The sequence below is a fragment of the Bubalus kerabau genome, chromosome 6 (genome assembly GCF_029407905.1).
Source record: "Bubalus kerabau isolate K-KA32 ecotype Philippines breed swamp buffalo chromosome 6, PCC_UOA_SB_1v2, whole genome shotgun sequence".
Taxonomy (NCBI): domain Eukaryota; kingdom Metazoa; phylum Chordata; class Mammalia; order Artiodactyla; family Bovidae; genus Bubalus; species Bubalus kerabau.
This window is the reverse complement of record NC_073629.1, coordinates 64544795-64565899: the sequence shown is the minus strand read 5'-3', so window position 1 is coordinate 64565899 and position 21105 is coordinate 64544795.

The window sequence follows — 21105 nt, the reverse complement described above, 5'->3', positions numbered from 1 at the left end:
ATACTTCATTGCGTATATGTTCCACAGCTTTCTTATCCATTCATCTGCTGATGGACATCTAGGTTGCTTCCATGTCCTGGCTATTATAAACAGTGCTGCAATGAACATTGGGATACCCGTGTCTCTTTCAATTCTGGTTTCCTCAGTGTGTATTCCCAGCAGTGGGATTGCTGGGTCATAAGGCAGTTCTATTTCCAGTTTTTTAAGGAATCTCCACACTGTTTTCCATAGTGGCTGTACTAGTTTGTATTCCCACCTTAAAATCTTAGATTCTTATATTTGGAAAAAATGACACAAAATATGAAAATCTTATTGCCAACTGAGCAGAGAAAAATTCAAGGTTTTGTTGAGCCTGAAATGTTAATATTTGATAATTCCATATGCAGAAAGAGAGATTTTTTTTCAGATTATTTTTCCTTTATAATAGATCCTTGTTTGTTATCTATTTTATATATAGTAGTGTATATATGTTAATGTAAAACTCCTAATTTATTCCCCACTTCCACTCTTGTAATCAAGTTTGTTATCTATGCCTGTGAGTCTATTTCTGCTTTGTTTATAAGTTCATTTGCATCTTTATTTTTTTAGATTCCACCTATAAATGATATTATATGCTATTTTCTTTTCTATCTGGTTTACTTCACTTCATGTGAAGAGTTGACTCATTGGAAAAGATCCTGATGCTGGAAGGGATTGGGGGAAGGAGGAGAAGGGGACGACAGAGGATGAGATGGCTGGATGGCATCACTGACTCGATGCACATGAGTTTGGGTGAACTCCTGGAGTTGGTGATGGACAGGGAGGCCTGGCGTGCTGTGATTCATGGGGTTGCAAAGAGTCGGACATGACTGAGCGACTGAACTGAACTGAACTTACTTCACTTAGTATGATAATCTCTAGGTTCATCTCTGTTGCTACAAATGGTATTATTCCATTATTTATTATGGCTGAGCAATATTCAGTTGTGTGTGTATGCATACAAACCACATCTTCTTTATTCATTCATGTGTTGATGGATATTTAGGTTGCTTCTGTGTCTTGGGTATTATAAACAGTGTTATAGTGAAAACAGAGGTATATGTATCTTTTTGAATTATGGTTTTCTCCAGATATATGCCCAGGATTGGGATTATAGGATGATATGGTAGCTCTGTATTTAGTTTTTAAGAAATCTCCAGACTGTTTTCCATAGTGCTGAACCAACATACATTCCCATCAACAGTATAGGAGGGTTCCTTTTTTTTTCCATATCCTCTACAGCATTTATTATTTGCAGACTTTTTGATAATGGTCATTCTGACTAAAGAATAAGAAAATAATGGAAAAGATCAATGATACTAAATGCTAGTTTGTTTGTTTTTTTTTTTAAATAAAATTTTTTTTTCCTTTTTCTTTTCTTTTTTTTTTAATTTTTATTTTATTTTTAAACTTTACATAACTGTATTAGATTTGCCAAATATCAAAATGAATCCGCCACATGTATACATGTGTTCCCCATCCTGAACCCTCTTCCCTCCTCCCTCCCCATTCCATCCCTCTGGGTCGTCCCAGTGCACCAGCCCCAAGCATCCAGTATCGTGCATCGAACCTGGACTGGCAACTCATTTCATACATGATATTTTACATGTTTCAATGCCATTCTCCCAAATCTTCCCACCCTCTCCCTCTCCCACAGAGTCCATAAGACTGTTCTATACATCAGTGCCTCTTTTGCTGTCTCGTAAAACTTTAGCCTGATTCATCAAAAAAAGGGAGAGGGTAGGGAGGAGGCCCAAATAAATAAAATTACAAATAAAAAGGAGGAATTCTAAATAAAACCACAGAAAAAATACAAAGCACCATAATACAGTACTATAAACAACTTCATGCCAATAAAATGGCAACCTAGAAAAAACTGACAAATTCTTATAAAAATATAATCTCGCAAGACTGACCCAGGAAGAAATAGAAAATATGAACAGACCAATTACAAGTACTGAAATTGAATCTGTGATTAAAAACTCAACAAACAAAAATCCTGGACAAGTTGGCTTCACAATTGAATTCTATCAAATATTTAGAGGAGAACATAGGCAAAACACTCTCCGACATAAATCACAGCAGGATCCTCTATGACCCACCTCCCAGAATATTGGAAATAAAAGCAAAAATAAACAAATGTGACCTAATTAAAATTAAAAGCTTCTGCACAACAAAGGAAACTATAACCAAGGTGAAAAGACAGCCTTCATAATGGGAGAAAGTAATAGCAAATGAAGCAACTGACAAACAACTAAACTTAAAAATATACAAGAAACTCCTGCAGCTCAATTCCAGAAAAATAAATGACCCAATCAAAAAATGGGCCAAAGAACTAAATAGACATTTCTCCAAAGAAGACATACAGATGGCTAACAAACACATGAAAAGATGCTCAACATCACTCATTATCAGAAAAATGCAAATCAAAACCACAATGAGGTACCATTTCACGCCAGTCAGAATGGCTGTGATCCAAAAGTCTACAAGCAATAAATGCTGAGAGGGTGTGGAGAAAACAGAACCCTCTTACACTGTTGGTGGGAATGCAAACATTTAGAGAAGAGTTAATACTTTTCTTTCTGAAACTATTCCCAAAAATTGCAGAGGCAGGACCACTTTGAAACTCATTCTATAACTCTGATACAAAAACTAGACAAATGTGCAACAACTAAATGAACTTTGCAGGCCAACATCACTGAGCACAGACACAAATATCCTCAAAAAAAATACTAGCAAACCAAATCCAACAATACATTAAAAGGATAATACACCATGATCAAGTCAGTATTATCCTAGATATGCAAGTATTTTTCAATATCTGTAAATTAATCAGTGTGACATACCTCATTAACACAATGTGCCTTACTAAAATGGAATTGTGTTCAGTTCAGTCACTCAGTTGTGTCTGACCCTTTGCAACCCTATGGACTGCAGGATTCCAGGCCTGCCTGTCCATTACCAACTCCCAGAATTTACTCAAACTCATGTCCATTGAGTCGGTGATGCCATACAACTACCTCATCCTCTGTCATTCCCTTCTCCTCCCGCCTTCAATCTTTCCCAGAATCAGTTCAGTTCAATCCAGTTGCTAGGTTGTGCCCAACTCTTTGCAATCCCATGAACCGCAGCACCCCAGGCCTCCTTGTCCATCACCAACTCCCAGAGTTCAACCCAACTCATGTCCATTTAGTTGATGATGCCATCCAACTGTCTCATCCTCTGTCGTCCCGTTCTCCTCCTGCCCTCAATCTTTTGCAGCACAGGGTCTTTTTCAATGAGTCAGCTCTTTGCATCAGGTGGCCAAAGTATTGGAGTTTCAGCTTCATAATCATTTCTTCCAATGAACACCCAGGACTGATCTCCTTCAGGATGGACTGGTTGGATCTCCTTGCAGACCAAGGGACTCTCAAGAGTCTTCTCCAACACCGCAGTTCAAAAGCATCAATTCTTTGGCTCTCAGCTTTCTTTACAGTTTAACTCTCACATCCATACATGACTACTGGAAAAACCATATCCTTGACTAGATGGACTTTTGTTGACAAAATAATGTCTCTGCTTTTCAATATGCTGTCTAGGTTGGTCATAACTTTTCTTCCAAGGAACAAGTGTCTTTTAATTTCATGGCTGCAGTCACCATCTGCAGTGATTTTGGAGCCCAAGCAAGTCAAGTCTGTCACTGTTTCCACTGTTTCCCCATCTATTTGCCATGAAGTAATGGGACCAGGTACCATGATCTGTTTTAAGCCAACATTTTCACTCTCCTCTCTCCTCTTTCACTTTCATCAAGAGGCTCTTTTGTTGTTCTTTGCTTTCTGCCATAAGTGTGATGTCATCTGCATGTCTGAGGTTATTGATATTTCTCCAGGCAATCTTGATTCCAGCTTGTGTTTCATCCAGTCCAGCATGATGCACTCTGCATATAAGTTAGATAAGCAGGGTGACAATATATAGCTTTGACACACTCCTTTTCCTATTTGGAGCCAGTCTGTTGTTCCATGTCCACTTCTAACTGTTGTTTCTTGACCTGCATATTGTATTAATTGTATAAGTTCATAAATTTAATGTTTATCAAATGCACTGAATTCATAAATTTAATGTTTAAAAGTAAATGTTATTTTTGTATTCAGTTTAGCATTAAGTCATATTTTAGGTATCATATAGTTCATGTCAGTATCTTTCAATCATCTGAAGATATGTGTAATACAAATAGCACTTCTCTAGTGGCTCAGATGGTAAAGAATCTGCCTGCAATGCAGGAGACCTGGGTTCGATCCCTGGGTTGGGAAGATGCCCTGGAGAAGGAAATGGCAACCCACTCCAGTATTCTTGCCTGGAGAATTCTATGGACAGAGGAGCCTGGAGGGCCACGGCCCATGGACTCACAGTTGTACGTGACTAAGCAACTAACACACACACACACACACACACACACACACACACACACATAATGCAATATACAATCACAATTGTTCTTGTGTTTACTAAATAGAATGATAGAGCCATTTTATTACTACTGTTTCCCAGTATCTAGTACATTCACTGACCTAAGTACTTTCCAGTTGGTAACGAAACCACAGATAAAGATTACAGTTAATACATATGAAACATATTTGCCATTTTTGATCAGATCCATGAAGATGAAAACTCCTTATTTTCTTCCATTTTTAAAGAACTTATTTTTTTCACACAAAGGCTGTAACTGTTCCTAGCAAATCTGACTTATTTTGTTTGAGATCCAATTTTAACATCAGTGTCAATCACAAAGTCTAAAGTGACTGGGTTGTAATTCACATTCATTAAGATAATATAAGTAAATTAAGCAATTAGATATGTATTCAGTCATCCTTGAATGATCCAATATTTAAAAGTAGCAAAATTTGGAGAGTCATTAAAGGTACAAATGATTCAGGTCATTTCAATTTTACAAAATTGAATTCAGAAAACGGTGGAGAAGATAGTTGTTAAGTAACTAGAATTTGAATGTCAATTCTGGCTGCATGGTCTTGAAGAAGTCACTTTCTTAGCCTTTGTTTTTCATCATGTATGAAAATAAGAACAGTACCTTCTGTCCCTTCTGTACAAGAATTCTGAGAAGGATAATGAGAAGGATCATCACCAAATTTATAGTTAATCAGGTAAGAGGAGTAATAAAACAAAAAGTACAAAAAAAATGAGTAAAGATGGCACTGTAATTTCTTAAATAAGGTCATGAAAAGTAATGTTTTCTAACTCCTTTACTATGGTTGAACTTGTGATTTGTTTATTTAATCTATGATATATCATTTAGACCTCACGCAGCCTTGCAGGAGATATACTAAATGTACATGAAAAATAAGGAAATGTATTTGGAAAGATTAAAGTAATGGATTTAAGAATTTCTAGGACTCAGATTTGAACTCTAAGCAGTTCTATGTGATTTCAAAGTTAAAATTTTTGTTCTTTCTGTAATATCTGAAGACTATCCTGCATTGAGGTAAAGAATCTGCTTGCAATGCAAAGACCTGGGTTTGATCCCTGGGTCTGGAAGATCCCCTGAAGAAGGGAATGGCAACCCACTCTAATATTCTTGCCTGGAGAATCCCATGGACAGAAGAGCCTGGCTGGCTATAGTCCATGGGGTGGCAAAGACTGGACACGACTGAGCGACTAACACTGCTGTGTTGTCATCTGGTTCTCTTATTGTACTATTAGATTGTCCAGATTCTCATTTGAAATAAAGAAGTTTTAAATAGCTCTTTTTAAAGAAATATTATAGCAAAGATTTGTTTTATCTCTTTTTCTTTTCTCCAATGAATTAATTGGCAGATTTGGTGTTATGTAAACAGAACTATTATGATAAACATTAGTCTGATAAAACATGATAAAACATTTTGTAATGAAAATCAATCCCAGCATTTTATCTAAGCTTTAAAAAGCAAGTAGAAGATAATAAATTGCAATCATAATTTTTGCCAACATTAGTATATATTATTCTTGCTTTAAAATGCAATTATCTTCAAATAAATCCATACAAACAATATTTGGACACAGTACAATGAGTTAGTTCTGTTTCTGTACAGTCCATTAGATAATTTCTGCATCACGTATATAGACTTCTATGTTGAGGTGACACTAAAATAAGACACAGAGGTTGATGGATATTTTACAATGAGTCTATTCTACATTGCAATCCTATGTATAACTCATGATTTTAAAATTTCTGCTGAAAAATTCAGGTAACTCAATGTTACCTGATAGAAGATGCCATGCCACCATAAATATCACTTGTGATGATTAAAACTTTTTATAGAGATGTTTAGAGTAACCTGGAAAAAAATCAATGTGTTTAAAAATAGAAAACTAATACAGTTATGTAAAGTTTAAAAATAAAATAAAATTAAAAAAATAATAATAATAAAAAAAATAGAAATAACAGGACAAATTTAAAGATAGATTCAGTACAGGACAGCTCCTGACAGATGGCAGGAATACAAAAGAATTTATTAAATGAATGAATGATAGAATGGGGAGGCAATCAAGTATGAACTCAAATTTACACCTATTAAGTGTAAATTTTATTTCTTTCAATTCTTAATGCTTGCACATAGAACATAAATTATTTCAGAATAGGGAAGCAAGGAAAAGGTCTTTGTATACAAAACCCTGGACTCTATGCTCTCTTTCCTACTTTAAAAAATAAAAAGTAGCAGAGGGGTTGAGTCCTCTGAGAAATCAAAGCTTTTTTACCCTCTGCCTGTGGCTCACAGACAGCTTTCTCCATGGAACACTTGATCAACAATGTTTTTGAGCTGTGAACGCCTGGGTTGCCCTGCTGGGAGCATGGTACTCTGTCTGTTAAAGATGTATATTGCTGTCTGTAAGTTTTGTCAGCAGGAGTCTGGGGGAAAAAAACGCAAAAAAATTCAACAGGGGTAATTCACAAGGGATGAAATCAGTAAAGCGGAGGTGGCAGAGTGTTTCAGCATCCACCAGGAGCACTATCAGAAAAAAATGAAAGTGCTACTTTGGATTGTAAGGAGCAGCATGGGGTGAATGCCACAAAGAGAGAAAATAACACAAATTGTCTACCTGTGATAAACTAGTCAAGTTCCTGGAGTAGTGGTTTCAGAACATCCTCCCTTCTTCCTTCTGGTCAATTGAATGCCTTTCAAGTGGGGGTGATTCAGAGCAGGGGTTGTATTAGAGTAATCAAATGTTTGAGGATAAAACATTTGGAAATATATAATGTCTAAGTGGTTATGGCCAGTGAACACTCACTTGGGCAAAAGAAAAGTGTGAAAAAGAAACTATTTTTACATAGATAAAAAGCCTCTTTTACTCTTCTAGGACTTTAAAGCATACCACAAGCCATTTGGGGCAAATAAAAGGAATTTTTCTATCTTATACAATGTGACATTTTGAAAGGTTGACATTCACCCCAAAGAGATTATAATAGACTATCATAAAATTCCACCCCTCACCCTACTTTTTACATCCTGATGTCTAGTAGTGTTTCCCAAATCAGCAAGGCATTTGATATTGCTCACGTAATTATAGTGCTTGAAAGACAAAAATAGAAGCAAAGAAGTCAAAGGTGGGGTTTCCATCTTATCTAACATTTAAGATGTTACTTAGCCTGTGTGACTTTGAAACAGCCATAATAAATAGAGATATACTGTTCCTTTTTTGTTTTAAGAAGCAAGAGCCTCATTATTCATGCATTCATTTAGCATGTACTATTGTAGATTTTAGTATTCGATGTTTTGCATGCCTCTAATACAAAATCAAGTAAGAATGCCATTAAAATTTTACAAAAGTATTATGAAACCTATCAACCACCTGACATCTAATTTAAATCAGACCTGCCATTCATTTTTAATAACATTTTTGAATCTCTGAGGTGGAAGAAATCAATACATATTTTTAGAAAAACAAAATCAGCAGGAAGTAGAAGACCCTCAGCAACACTTTGATTTTCTTCTGGAAAAGCAGCAAACAACGTTGTTTTGTTTTTTCTGTTATCTAAATGTTCCCAAATTCCTTTAGTCATCCAGCAGTGTGCTGTTAAAGAAACATTTTTACTAAAAAGCTAAAGCCTTCAAAGTGATTGTTTACTCTGATCTTTGCACATCTCTTCCTTCCTCTCTTTCTCTTTGTGCCTTGATTACCTAAAAAGACAAATAAAAGTGTATGAAAAAGACTCTATGTCTTTCGTTTTTCCAAGACTAACAGGAATCAAGGAAGGTGAATACCATAGAGTCTAGGGAGCATCTGTAGAGGGAGGGGACAGGGCAGGAGACCACTACAAACACAGACAGGAATGATTACGAGAGTGGGAAATGTTTAATAGAGAAAGTGGTTTTTAAAAATATTTTAAGGCCTGAGGGAGATATGACTGGCGTTTTTGAAGACAGAATTTTTACCTGAATGATCATAAGCATGGTTTCAATGATTAAGGAAAGCAGGTTTCTGAAGGCAATGTGTTTTCCTAAGTAAGAGTGAAGACATTCTAAATAAAGATGCTCGTTCACTGTTAATATATCAATTATCAAATGATAAGTGTTCTGGAATGTCAGGGAGCTAATGGACCAGAGTCCATATAGCCATCATAATAATGTACCATCTTTATATATCAGGCTTTTTTAAAGTGGATCCCAACCCAAATTTCTATCTGTAGAGTCCACCACTCTCCCGCCCTGCCAGATTTGCTAGCCCAGAGCTTCTCAATTCCAATATTACTAATATTCTGGGCCAGATAATTATTTGTTGTGAAGACTTGTCCAGTGCTTGGGGATGTTAGCAGCACACCTGGCTTTACACACTAAATACCAGTATCCACTCTCTGCCGTGAAAATAAAACAGTCTCCAGACTTTGCCGTGTGTTCCTTGGGGTAGGGAGGGAGGTGACAAAATTGCTTCTCATCCAGAACCACTGTGCTAACTTCAGTGAACTGGTAAACTACTTCTGAATTAATGAATTTCTTTTTATTTCTGTAATATGCACAATGCTTCACTACCCTGTGCTTTTCCCATTATTTTCTATGATTTCAATAATTTCCTAACTTTTTTAGCACATTTCTTATTCTTTAATGTGTGAAAGTGTTAGTCACTTGGTCGTATCTGACTCTTTGTGACTCCATGGATTGTAGCCTGCCAGGCTCCTCTGTCAATGGAATTCTCCAGGCAAGCATACTGGAGTGGGTTGCCATTCCCTTCTCCAGGGGACCTTCCTGATCCAGAGATTGAACCCAGGGTCTACTACATTGCAGGCAGATTCTTTACCATCTGAGCCACTAGGGAAGCCTGGCTCTTATTCTTTAAAACCAAACAAAATGTAACTTCCTGTAAAATTTCTGACATCCCCAAATAGTCACTTCCTTTACTTAACTCTTAAAGCAGTCTATATAAACCTATATTATATAATACTCACCTGTGTAAATATGCATTTCCCTACTGAAATTAAAAGTAGTTAAGGGCAGGAATTAATTTTATCCCATTTCCCCACCTACACAACCCAATATAATATGTAATGCCTAGTTATATCAATAAAAATAACCACAAAAACACCAGCAAGCATCAGGGTCTATTAAGGTACTACTCTAAGCACATCATATGTACTTGCTCATATTATCCTCACAGTACCATTGTGAGGTAGCACTATTACTACTCCCATTTTACAGATAAAGAAACTGAGATCCATAGAGGCTAAGTAGCTTATCCAAGTAAGACATAATTGGTTTAAAACCAGAGGATCTGACTTCATACCTACATTTTGTAACACTGTTATGCAATACCAGCCACCCAAGTAAAATAATTAATATGTACAAAATTAAAGCTGTTAAAGCATCAATTTATACAGTGAGAACATGGCTTGGTATTACCAACTGCTGATAAAATAGAAATGTGCAGACCACAGAGATACAGCTTAATAAAATATAGTAGATCTAATGGATGAAAATACAACTTGAGAGATAACTTCAATGAAATCCACTGTCTGCCATTTGATATAAGGTAGGCTTGACAAAGGACAATAAAGAGGCAAAGATTGGTCACTGAACTTAAAGAAAATTGTAAAAGTGAGAAAATTAGCTGAATTTATAGAAAAGCCTACTTTTGTCTAAAATACAAAGCAAAATAAATAGCTCTATTCTTTCAGATGACATCAATCCTCATGTAAGCATCAGTGGTCTAAGTATGAGGCAAATTACAACTTTCCAGTCTCTATTAAACCTCTACAATATTTTATTTCTACAGTAAAATATACAGGTGCACAAATATGCTTCTTAAATTACTCATTGTCTTTAGCAAATTGCTTTCAAGTTCAACCAGTACAATGAATAAAATAAATGTGAAAGTAGTAGATAGTTTTTTTTCCAATAAGAAATCAAATAAGTCTTTATAGATGCATTTAGAAATTCATTAAGATTCTTATATTCTTCAAAGATCACCTCTGCAGATAATTTCACTAAGAAGCACAAAGCTCTTAGGACACGCTCATATCTGTTTGAGAATAACCTTGAAATTCTCAGCAGCTCTTACACAGTCATTGATGGTTGGGACTATCAAACTGTATCTATCCCTTAGGTACCTCTGTTTGCCAATAACATGATGTACTAGAATCAATGGAATCATGTTACAAGCAGGGAGTATATTCAGAAATTCCTTGCAGATATGGAAAAATATCAGAAAGTTTTTTTTTTCTTCAGCCATTTGAGAATAAAGCTACTTTTTTTTTAAGTCTGCTAAGGTTGAGCAAAATTAAACAGGGATATAAACAGTTTAAAATTCATGTATACTCTCTATTTTCAGACTTTTGCTAAAGGATAGGAACTAGTTATTCAGCTATTGCAGACCTAAAGTGAAGAGAAGTCGCTCAGTCATGTCAGACTCTTTGCGACCCCATGGACTATACCCTATGAGGCTCGTCCATCCGTGGAATTTTCCAGGCAAGAGTACTGGAGTGGGTTGCCATTTCCTTCTTCTTAGTTAAGCATTGTATGCAAATGAATTATTTTAAAATAACTGAACACCACTGTATACTTTAAGTTATCACTGATTTCTGGAACAGTTAACCCATCCCCTCCTAAGTCAGTAAGTTGACACTATGTGTAAATTTTAGCCTTTTCATACTGTTCATGGGGTTCTCAAGCCAAGAATACTGAAGTAGTTTCCCATTCCCTTCTCCAGTGGACCATGTTTTGTCAGAACTCTCCTCCACGACCCATCCATCTTGGGTGGCCCTAAACAGCATGGCTCATAGTTTCGTTGAGTTAGACAAGGCTGTGATGTGATCCATGAGATCAGTTTGGTTAGTTTTCTGTGGTCAACATTCAAAAAACTAAGGTCATGATATCTGGTCCCATCACTTCATGGCAAAAAGCTGGGGAAACAGTGACAGACTTCGTTTTCTTGGGCTCCAAAATCACTGTAGATGGTGACTGCAACCATGAAATTAAAAGATACTTACTCCTTGGAAGAAAAGCTATGACCAAGAAAGACAGCATATTAAAAAGCAGAGACATTACTCTGCCAACAACGGTCCATCTAATCAAAGCTATGGTTTTTCCAGTAGTCATGTATGGATGTGAGAGTTGGACTGTAAAGAAAGCTGAGCTCTGAAGAATGGATGCTTTTTTTCTTTTTTCCGATTTTCTTTTATTTTTAAACTTTACAATATTGTATTGGTTCTGCCATATATCGAAATGAATCCGCCACAGGCATACACGTGTTCCCCATCCTGAACCCTCCTCCCTCCTCCCTCCCCATACCATCCCTCTGGGTCGTCCCAGTGCACCAGCCCCAAGCATCCAGTATTGTGCATCGAACCTGGACTGGCCACTCATTTCATATATGATATTATACATATTTCAATGCCATTCTGCCAAATCATCCCACCCTCTCCCTCTCCCACAGAGTCCATAAGACTGTTCTATACATCAGTGTCTCTTTTGCTGTCTTGTATACAAGGTTATTGTTACCATCTTTCTAAATTCCATATATATGCATTAGTATACTGTATTAGTGTTTTTCTTTCTGGCTTACTTCACTCTGTATAATAGGCTCCAGTTTCATCCACCTCATTAGAACTGATTCAAATGTATTCTTTTTAATGGCTGAGTAATACTCCATTGTGTATATGTACCACTGCTTTCTTATCCATTCATCTGCTGATGGACATCTAGGTTGCTTCCATGTCCTGGCTATTATAAACATTGCTGAGATGAACATTGGGGTACACGTGTCTCTTTCCCTTCTGGTTTCCTCAGTGTGTATGCCCAGCAGTGGGATTGCTGGGTCATAAGGCACAAAATAGACTTTAAAATAAAGACTGTGAAAAGAGACAAAAACAGTCACTACATAATGATCAAAGGATCAATCCAAGAAGAAGATATAACAATTATAAATATATATGCACCCAACACGGGAGCACCGCAATATGTAAGGCAAATGCTAACAAGTATGAAAGGAGAAATTAACAATAACACAATAATAGTGGGAGACTTTAATACCCCACTCACACCTATGGATAGATCAACTAAACAGAAAATTAACAAGGAAACACAAACTTTAAATGATACAATAGACCAGTTAGACCTAATTGATATTTATAGGACATTTCATCCCAAAACAATGAATTTCACCTTTTTCTCAAGTGCACATGGAACCTTCTCCAGGATAGATCACATCCTGGGCCATAAATCTAGCCCTGGTAAATTCAAAAAAATTGAAATCATTCCAAGCATCTTTTCTGACCACAATGCAGTAAGATTAGATCTCAATTACAGGAGAAAAACTATTAAAAATTCCAACATATGGAGGCTGAACAACACGCTGCTGAATAACCAACAAATCACAGAAGAAATCAAAAAAGAAATCAAAATTTGCATAGAAATGAATGAAAATGAAAACACAACAACCCAAAACCTGTGGGACACGGTAAAAGCAGTCCTAAGGGGAAAGTTCATAGCAATACAGGCATACCTCAAGAAACAAGAATGGATGCTTTTGAACTGTTGTGTTGGAGAAGACACTTGAGATTCCCTTGGACTGCAAGGAGATCAAACCAGTCCATTCTAAAGGAAATCAGTCCTGAATGTTCATTGGAGGACTGATGCTGAAGCTCTAACACTTGGTCACCCGATGTGAAGAACTGACTCATTGGAAAAGACCCTGATGTTAGGAAAGATTGAAGGCAGGAAGAGAAGGGTATGACAGAGGATGAGATGATTGGATGGTATCACCAATTTGATGGACACGAGACTGAGCAAGCTCTGAGAGTTGGTGATGGACAGGGAAGCTTGGCATGCTGCAGTCCATGAGGTTGCAAAGACTCAGACAGAACTGAGCAACTGAACTGAACAGAGATTTAACTTACCCAATGTCCTAGTCTAAGCAATTGTTTCTTTCTGGGCACTCAGGTTCTTTTCATACTGTGGCTCTCCCCTCCTCTCCATCAAAGCCTATATTCATCATCATCTATGTTCAGTTAATGGGTGGGAAGAAAGAGTGAGAATCACTTGAGGGAGATTTCTAAGGGCCAGGATTCTAAGTCACACACATCATGATGTGTCTTTCCCGCAGGTCAGAACTCAATGGCATGGCAGGCAACTCCAAAATGAGGAAGGACCAAGATCAGCAGAAAAGTAAACAGAGTTTGGAAAACACACAGTATTCTCAGCCACAGCATTATGAACAATGAGTTAGTGAAATACATCGATTTACACATCACACACACATAAATATTTTATACATATATAAAGCAAAGTAATTAAATTGCTTCTTCAGTTTTGTTTCTCATTTTAACCACCAATCATTCCCACTCAAGTAGTCTAGTCATGTTGTTTTTATATTTCCTTCTTGTTTTTGTAGATCTTACTTTGCTGATCTTTGCCCTTCCTGTGTCTTGCAATGTCTTCTCTCTTTCAAACTATTTAGTTGTATTTCCTATAACAATTGTATTAGTCAAGTAATAGTATTCCCTCTCTCTCTTTAGATTGGAAAAGGGATACAATGGATTTCAGAATACTAAACAATTAGACACAAAGCTCTTGGAAAGACTAGAGATGCAGCTGGGGCTCAAAAACAAGTAGAGCCCACAAACCAAATCTGCAAGGGCTCCATTTCTAATTCTCATCTTTGCTACATTATAGGTGTCAGATTCATTCTCTTTCTACAGAAAACCTGCCCAAAATGTTGGAAAACATTGATTTTATATCTTAGGAATTTCATCAGTGAAGAGTAACTTTTTCTTTATTTCAATTTTAAAATTCCGCTTGGTTTTGTCATATGCTCAACTCTGGATCAATTGAGGGGTTTAGCTGGGAGGTCATGGAGCACAATGACAACTTCCTTGGGTGTGAGATATTTTGTAAGGATGTGGAACAATTCCCAGAAGAGGTAGGGTTGGAGGAGAGAGGTAAAGTTGAGGAGATTGGAGGTAAATTCCTGGTACTTGGAGACAAAATAATATATCTACTTCTGAAGAAACTCAGATTTTCCTCATTAAAATTTTCAGCCCAGTTATTATGCTGCAAAGATTTGCATACTTTGCTGGAAATCTCTTTGCTACTAAACTGACTAAATGACTTTCTTTCTTTCCTCTTTCCTTCTTATCATGATTTATATCTAAATTTCTTTTTCTCATTTTTATCACTTTAATCTCTGAATCACCATGTACCATACAATATTGAACTGCTCTTAAATACCATGTACCATTTTATATTACTCTCACGATAATTTCTAAAGTTGCATTCTCTCTTTGCCCACATATCTACCAAAAATATATTTTGGTCTACAGCTTCATAAAGAGTAAGCCTTCACCCTTTTTTGATTATGACCCAAATACAAATTATTTTATTCATCATGGCTTAGTTCAGACTCCACACATACATGCACATATACATGCTTTTGTAACAAAAGAAAAAAAATGTGAAAAATATTTGTGTGATGTGGTCTCATATTTATTGTATCATATTTCATTTGTAAAATTCTAGTCACTAACAAGTAAATTTATTTCACAACGCTTGGCTCTAAGGTAACAAACTCATAGAAAATAGACTATATGGGGCATATTGGCCAATGTCATCTAGTGGTCCTACTGGTTACCTGCTAAGCATGCAGACCTGGCATTGTCTTAACCACTCATCTTGGAAGTTATAGAGTGACTACAGCATCACCAACCCTAAAACAAACTAGAGCATTCCATCATTAAGAACCAGAATATCAAATTTCTGGATTATGTTCTGTCCTCAAGGGGTTAAAGGCCACCCAAAATAGTAATAGCTCTGGAATGAAGAGTTCTCTAAACTTGTTATTTTTTTGTTTACAAAACAGGAGGAAAATGATACAGAAGTTAAATCACCCCATAATTCTAAAGAACATATCCTGAAGCAGCTTGGTAAGAATATGAATAAACCACCACAAAGCAGCATTTGTGCACTACCTCCCCACCTCCAAACAAGAAGAGTGATTGCGTTTTCTCTACTGTTTTCAAGTAAACCTTCAGTGTAAATTACTTTAGTCAAGACTTGGTGAAGTACAATTTTACTAGGAGAAATAGCAGAGATCAATGGGCATCCAGGCAGAATGAATATTAAAGCAAGTTACAGGTCATTTAATCACATTATTCCCTTTCTATGCATATCATCTGAGAAGACTTCAGATTGGATAATAATAGCATGCTAATAATAATTGCAGTCACATACCACACAATGACAGAGCACCAGGCACTATCCCTGCTTTATGTCATTTAATTCTCATGACAGCCTTATGATATGGGGACAGATATCATTCATTGCCTCACAGTGGAATTTGGTTATGTTAATTTGCCCAAATACTCACTACTAGATGTTTAGAAATCAGAATTTAAACCCAGGTCTGTCATTTTTCTGTCATTATTTAGTCACTCAGTGGTGCCCAACTCTTTGTCACCCCACATATTGTAGCCCACTAGGCTCCTCTATCCATGGGATTTTTCCAGGCAAGAATACTGGAATGAGGTGCCATTTCATTCTCCAGGGGATCTTCCTAACCCAGGGATTGAACCCATGTCTCCTGCATTGGCAGGCAGGTTTTTTACTACTGAGCCACCAGTGAAGCCCATCTCATTCCTTAGTTGAAGCTTTTAACCACACTCCGTGTTGTTCCCTGTTCTCTACCTTCCCAGCTCCCAGCTGCCATGTTATGATTCATCACTTCTGAAGTTGTTGCCACCATTATCTAATACATGTTCTAACTGTCATGTAGGAATTTTAGTGAAACAGTTCTTTGAGTTGTTATTCATTTTCTTTTTCTTCTTCTAGAGCTGCACTGTCCAAAATGGTAGCCACTAGTTACATATGGCTATTTAAATTAATTAAAGTTAAACTTTTAGTTTTTCATTTGCACTAGCTACATTTCAAGTGCTCAATAGCTGCATGTGGCCTGTGGCAACACTTTTATCCAGCAGAGATATAACATTGCAGAAAGTTCTCTTGGACAGCATTGTTCTTGACTTTACCCTAGAAATCAGATATTGTTTCTACTGTGCTGCCCTGAAGAACAACATGAGGCATAGAAGTTCTGACCATTGTTTATATTCTTTGAACCAATGAAATGTGATTTGATTCCATTTTATTCCCTCTCATCTTTAGTTATGACTCATTAAAATTAATTTCCTGAGTCCTGAGAACACTTCAGCTATGCTCATCAATCTATATGTATGTATTTACATTTATTCCATTGTTAGAAGTACTTCAATCTTAACAACAGCTACCTTGTAAAACTGATTAAATACCTATTTAATTCTGTTAGCCCATATGGCCAAGTGCCAATAATTCCCCAGAAATTAGTTGATGCAAATGAAAAACTTGACTGTTATCTACAGAATCTTCCTATGCCCTAGTCATCCATTCACTGTTTCTTTCATTGAATGTGCATCAAGTCTCTACTACTGACAGGCAGTATGACTGTCAGGTACAGGGAAGGTATAAAAATATGGTCACAACATCATGGGTCTTATAGATGCTATGAAATGTATCCTCCATGGGGGCAGGCTTTCCATTGCTTTTGAATTCTGGTGTATTACCAGCACCATTTGACACCCAATAAGCAACTCCTAGATATAGTTTTTGAAAAAATGAAAGAATTAGTTATTTTTATTTACATTTATTCTTTTATGCCTGTCATGACAAGATACAAATAATAGAAAAATAAGGTGAAAGGAGCTGGCAAAAATCCTGATCGCATTCAGTTTTCCCATTCCCCATAGACTTGGTTTTAATGTAATTTAATTTAAAGCAAAATTTTCTCTCATAAAAACTTCAGATAAATCTCGAAAGTGTTACTTAGATACTGCTTTTCCTAATAGGTTTAAAATGTAAGCTAAATTAGAAACTGTAACAGCAGGCCTAAAATTAGATATGAATTCCTTTGTGGTACTGGTCATCACACTTCACATACCTGATTCCATAGAAGCATTATTGGAATTAAGCCGAGGTGAACCCCAGATGTTCAAGAAACACTCACTCTTCCAGGCAAAATTAAAATAGAAACCCCTCATTCTGGCAGTTGAAATGCTAACAGTTGGCATGAAGCCTCTTAGAGACTAATGAGAAAGATGAGAGCGCTAATGCTACTTTGAGAGTCTATTTCATTATTCATCCTCTGCTCTCTGAGGAGGCTTTACAAACATTAACTAATGCTCAAAAACATCCCTGGGAGGTAGTTTATCATTGATGTCTTTGTCTTGTAACATGGAAACCAAGGCACAGCAAAGAATGCATTTATTTGGTCAAGTTCTTCTAAAAAGATGACAAGGACAAAATGAAGAAGCCATATTTTTCTAAATTTCAAACTCCACACAATCCTTTTAATAATAATAGTTATACACAGATAAATATTAGAGTTGCTAAACTGTTTTCAGGTGAAAAAAATCACTACGTTATTTTACAGATCCTTCTAAGCTGACACAGCCAAATTTTCTGAAGGGGAGAAAAAGTGTTCTTTAATCATTCTTCCTTAGGTTAAACTATAGCAAAATGACCTAGAAAACCCATCATCTGGTATAAGATCCTTGTGAATTGTTGACATTTTAAAAAGAGCCCCTAAATTATTTAGATCGCCTTGCCCTGCTCTCCAGTTCACTGTGCTACATTACACCATGTTTTCAAATAGTATTAAAGCATAAGTTCAATAATATCATATCCTAAAACATATAAATAGCAGGAAAGAAGAGAAGTGAAAGACAAGGGAGAAAATGAAAGATATATCCATCTGAATGCAGAGTACCAAAGAACAGCAAGGAGAGATAAGAAAGCCTTAAGTGAACAATGCAAAGAAATAGAGAAAAACAATAGAATGGAAAAGACTAGAGATTTCCTCAAGAAAATTAGACATACCAAGGGAATATTTCATGTGAAGATGGGCACAATAAAGGACAGGAAAGATTGAGGACAAGAGGAGAAGCAGGTGACAGAGGACAAGATGGTGGGATGGCATCATTGACTCAATGGACATGAGTTTGAGCAAACTCCGGGAGATGGTGAAGGACAGAGAAGCCTGGCATGCTTCAGTCATGGGGATCACAGAGTCAGAGACTACTGAACTGTTGAACAACAAAATATAACTATAGTATTATTTAGACAGTATTTCCTTTTTTGGAATATTTAACTTTGATACAGTTTACTAATTTGAGTACTTCTGCAATGAACAATTTTTGTCCATAAATCTGTGACCTAATCCTCACTTATTTGTTACCTAGTAGGTTCCTAGAATAAAATTCAAAGGGCATGCTCAAAAGTATAGGGGAATTTTTATCACTCTTGCTACTCTCCTAATGTTCTCTTCTAAAAGAGTATAAATCTGGCATCCCGTTAATGGTATGAGAGTGCCTTCTTTGAGGCATTTTCCCCAAACTTGATTATAAATATTTTCTAATTAAAAAAAATACATCATTGATTAATTTATGATGGAGTGTGAATATTTCAACCAGTGCTTATTATTCTTTTTGTTTCACCTTTAGTGAACTTTTCTATTAGGTGTAAATCAAACACTGAAATAATTATATTCTTTTGGCCAAAAAAAAAAAAAAAAAGGATAATGCTTGAACCAATACAAATAATTTGAAATAGTTTTATTTAAATATATAAAATATATATGCTATTTATTGACATCTACAAAAGTGAAAAGTGAAGTCACTCAGTTGTCTCTGACTTTTTGCAACCCCTTGGACTGTACAGTCCGTGGAATTCTCCAGGCCAGAATTCTTTAGTCGGTAGCTGTTCACGTCTCCGGGGGATCTTCCCAACCCAAACCGAGGTCTCCTGCATTGCAAGCAGATTCTACAAGGTGTCCTCAAATAAAAAATGACATCACTAGAGTGAATCTAATTTTAATTTGTCAGACACTGGATGAATCTAATTATTAAAATTATATTCGATTCATTCTTTTTATAGAATGTGGTTCTTTACTAGAAAACATAATATTTAAACTGGATTTTATATCCAGTTATTGACTTTTAGGCATTCCCTGGTGGCTCAGAGGTTAAAGCATTTGCCTGAAATGTGAGAGACTTGGGTTCGAACCCTGGGTCAGGAAGATCCCCTGGAGAAGGAAATGGCAACCCACTCCAGTATTCTTGCCTGGAGAATCCCATGGACGGAGGAGCCTGGTGAGATACAGTCCATGAGGTCGCAAAGAGTCAGACACGACAGAGCGACTTCACTTCACTTCACTTCACTTCATTGACTTTTAGAAGTCCCATAGCTTGCCTTAACACCTGAAAAGCATTATCACAGATAAACAGGACAAACAACACCATCTTAACTGCATATTAACTTTCTACTCACCAATAATTCTCCCAAAGTCTCATTATCAGTTATTCCTCACATAGTTTTCACCATATGTATGGAACTCTCTTTGTCTATAACCCAATGGAAGATATTGAATGAATTTAGCTCAGTGTTTATAGCATATTTTACAGACTTGGAAGAGCTTTGCAATCACTCTACTCAATAAAACAATAACTGTATAAATTAAGTAATATTATCCCCAAAATGAATAAACTGAGAGGTTTAGTGCATTGCTTAAGGCCATCTTAAGGAGAAGTAAGTAACAAAGTAGAGATTAAGATTTAAATGTTTCTGATGTTATGTATTTTGCACTTTGCTTTGTTCTATTAAAAGAAAACCATCTTCTACTATGGAAGAAGTTTAACTTTTTGGAGGTTGAAAATATTCCTAAATATAAACCTTTTAATATATTTTAGGCTTTTAAAATATCAATGTGGCTTATCCGTTTTATGGAACACATATTGTATTTAAATGTAGTTTAAGCCTTCTAGTATTAACTGATACACAAAATCCAAAATGAATAATTCATTCATTCAACAAAAGTATTATAGATAATTAATAAAGCCATAAAATATCTGGTGCTAAGACTATAAAGAGTCAACAAGCTAGTCTCTCTACCTCAACAATTTTTGTCATTAATTTACAGTTTATGTTAAAATACAGAAATACTAATAAAATACATGCTTTTAAATATATTTAATATTATGCAAGATAATTTATGCAACCACAGAAAATTCAGGTAATCCTTAAAATCTTATCCAACTGAATCAATATGCTATGTTTATTCTCCTTTATATATAAAGGAACTTTCAAGTCAGTTCACTGCAATGAAGAACCAAATTCAAATTGCAAAGGCATTTGATACATCCATAGTTTCATGAGTTACATGATGAAAAAAGTATTAAAATATTCTTTTACAAGTACAGACTTAAGGTTTCAGGAAAGGCATTCTAAGAGTTAAATGTTGATTGAAGAAAGAAATTATTTAAACACAACAAATATCTTTAACTCAAAGAGTGTTTTATATGACTGTATATTAACACTAAACTTGTGTTCCTTGAAATTTGATATTTTCTTTGTGTGGGAAGAATTAATTCACTTTGTCTCTAAGCTACAAAGGAGTGAATGTCACAGGAGAAACAGCTTGAATTCTCATAATCTCAAAGAGGAGTTATTGCAGCAGATATTGGATAAGATACATTTCTAAAGGACCAATACATTTAACAAGAGACAGTGGGATAGCCTAATGAAGTTTGAGGTCCCTTATGCAATTAAC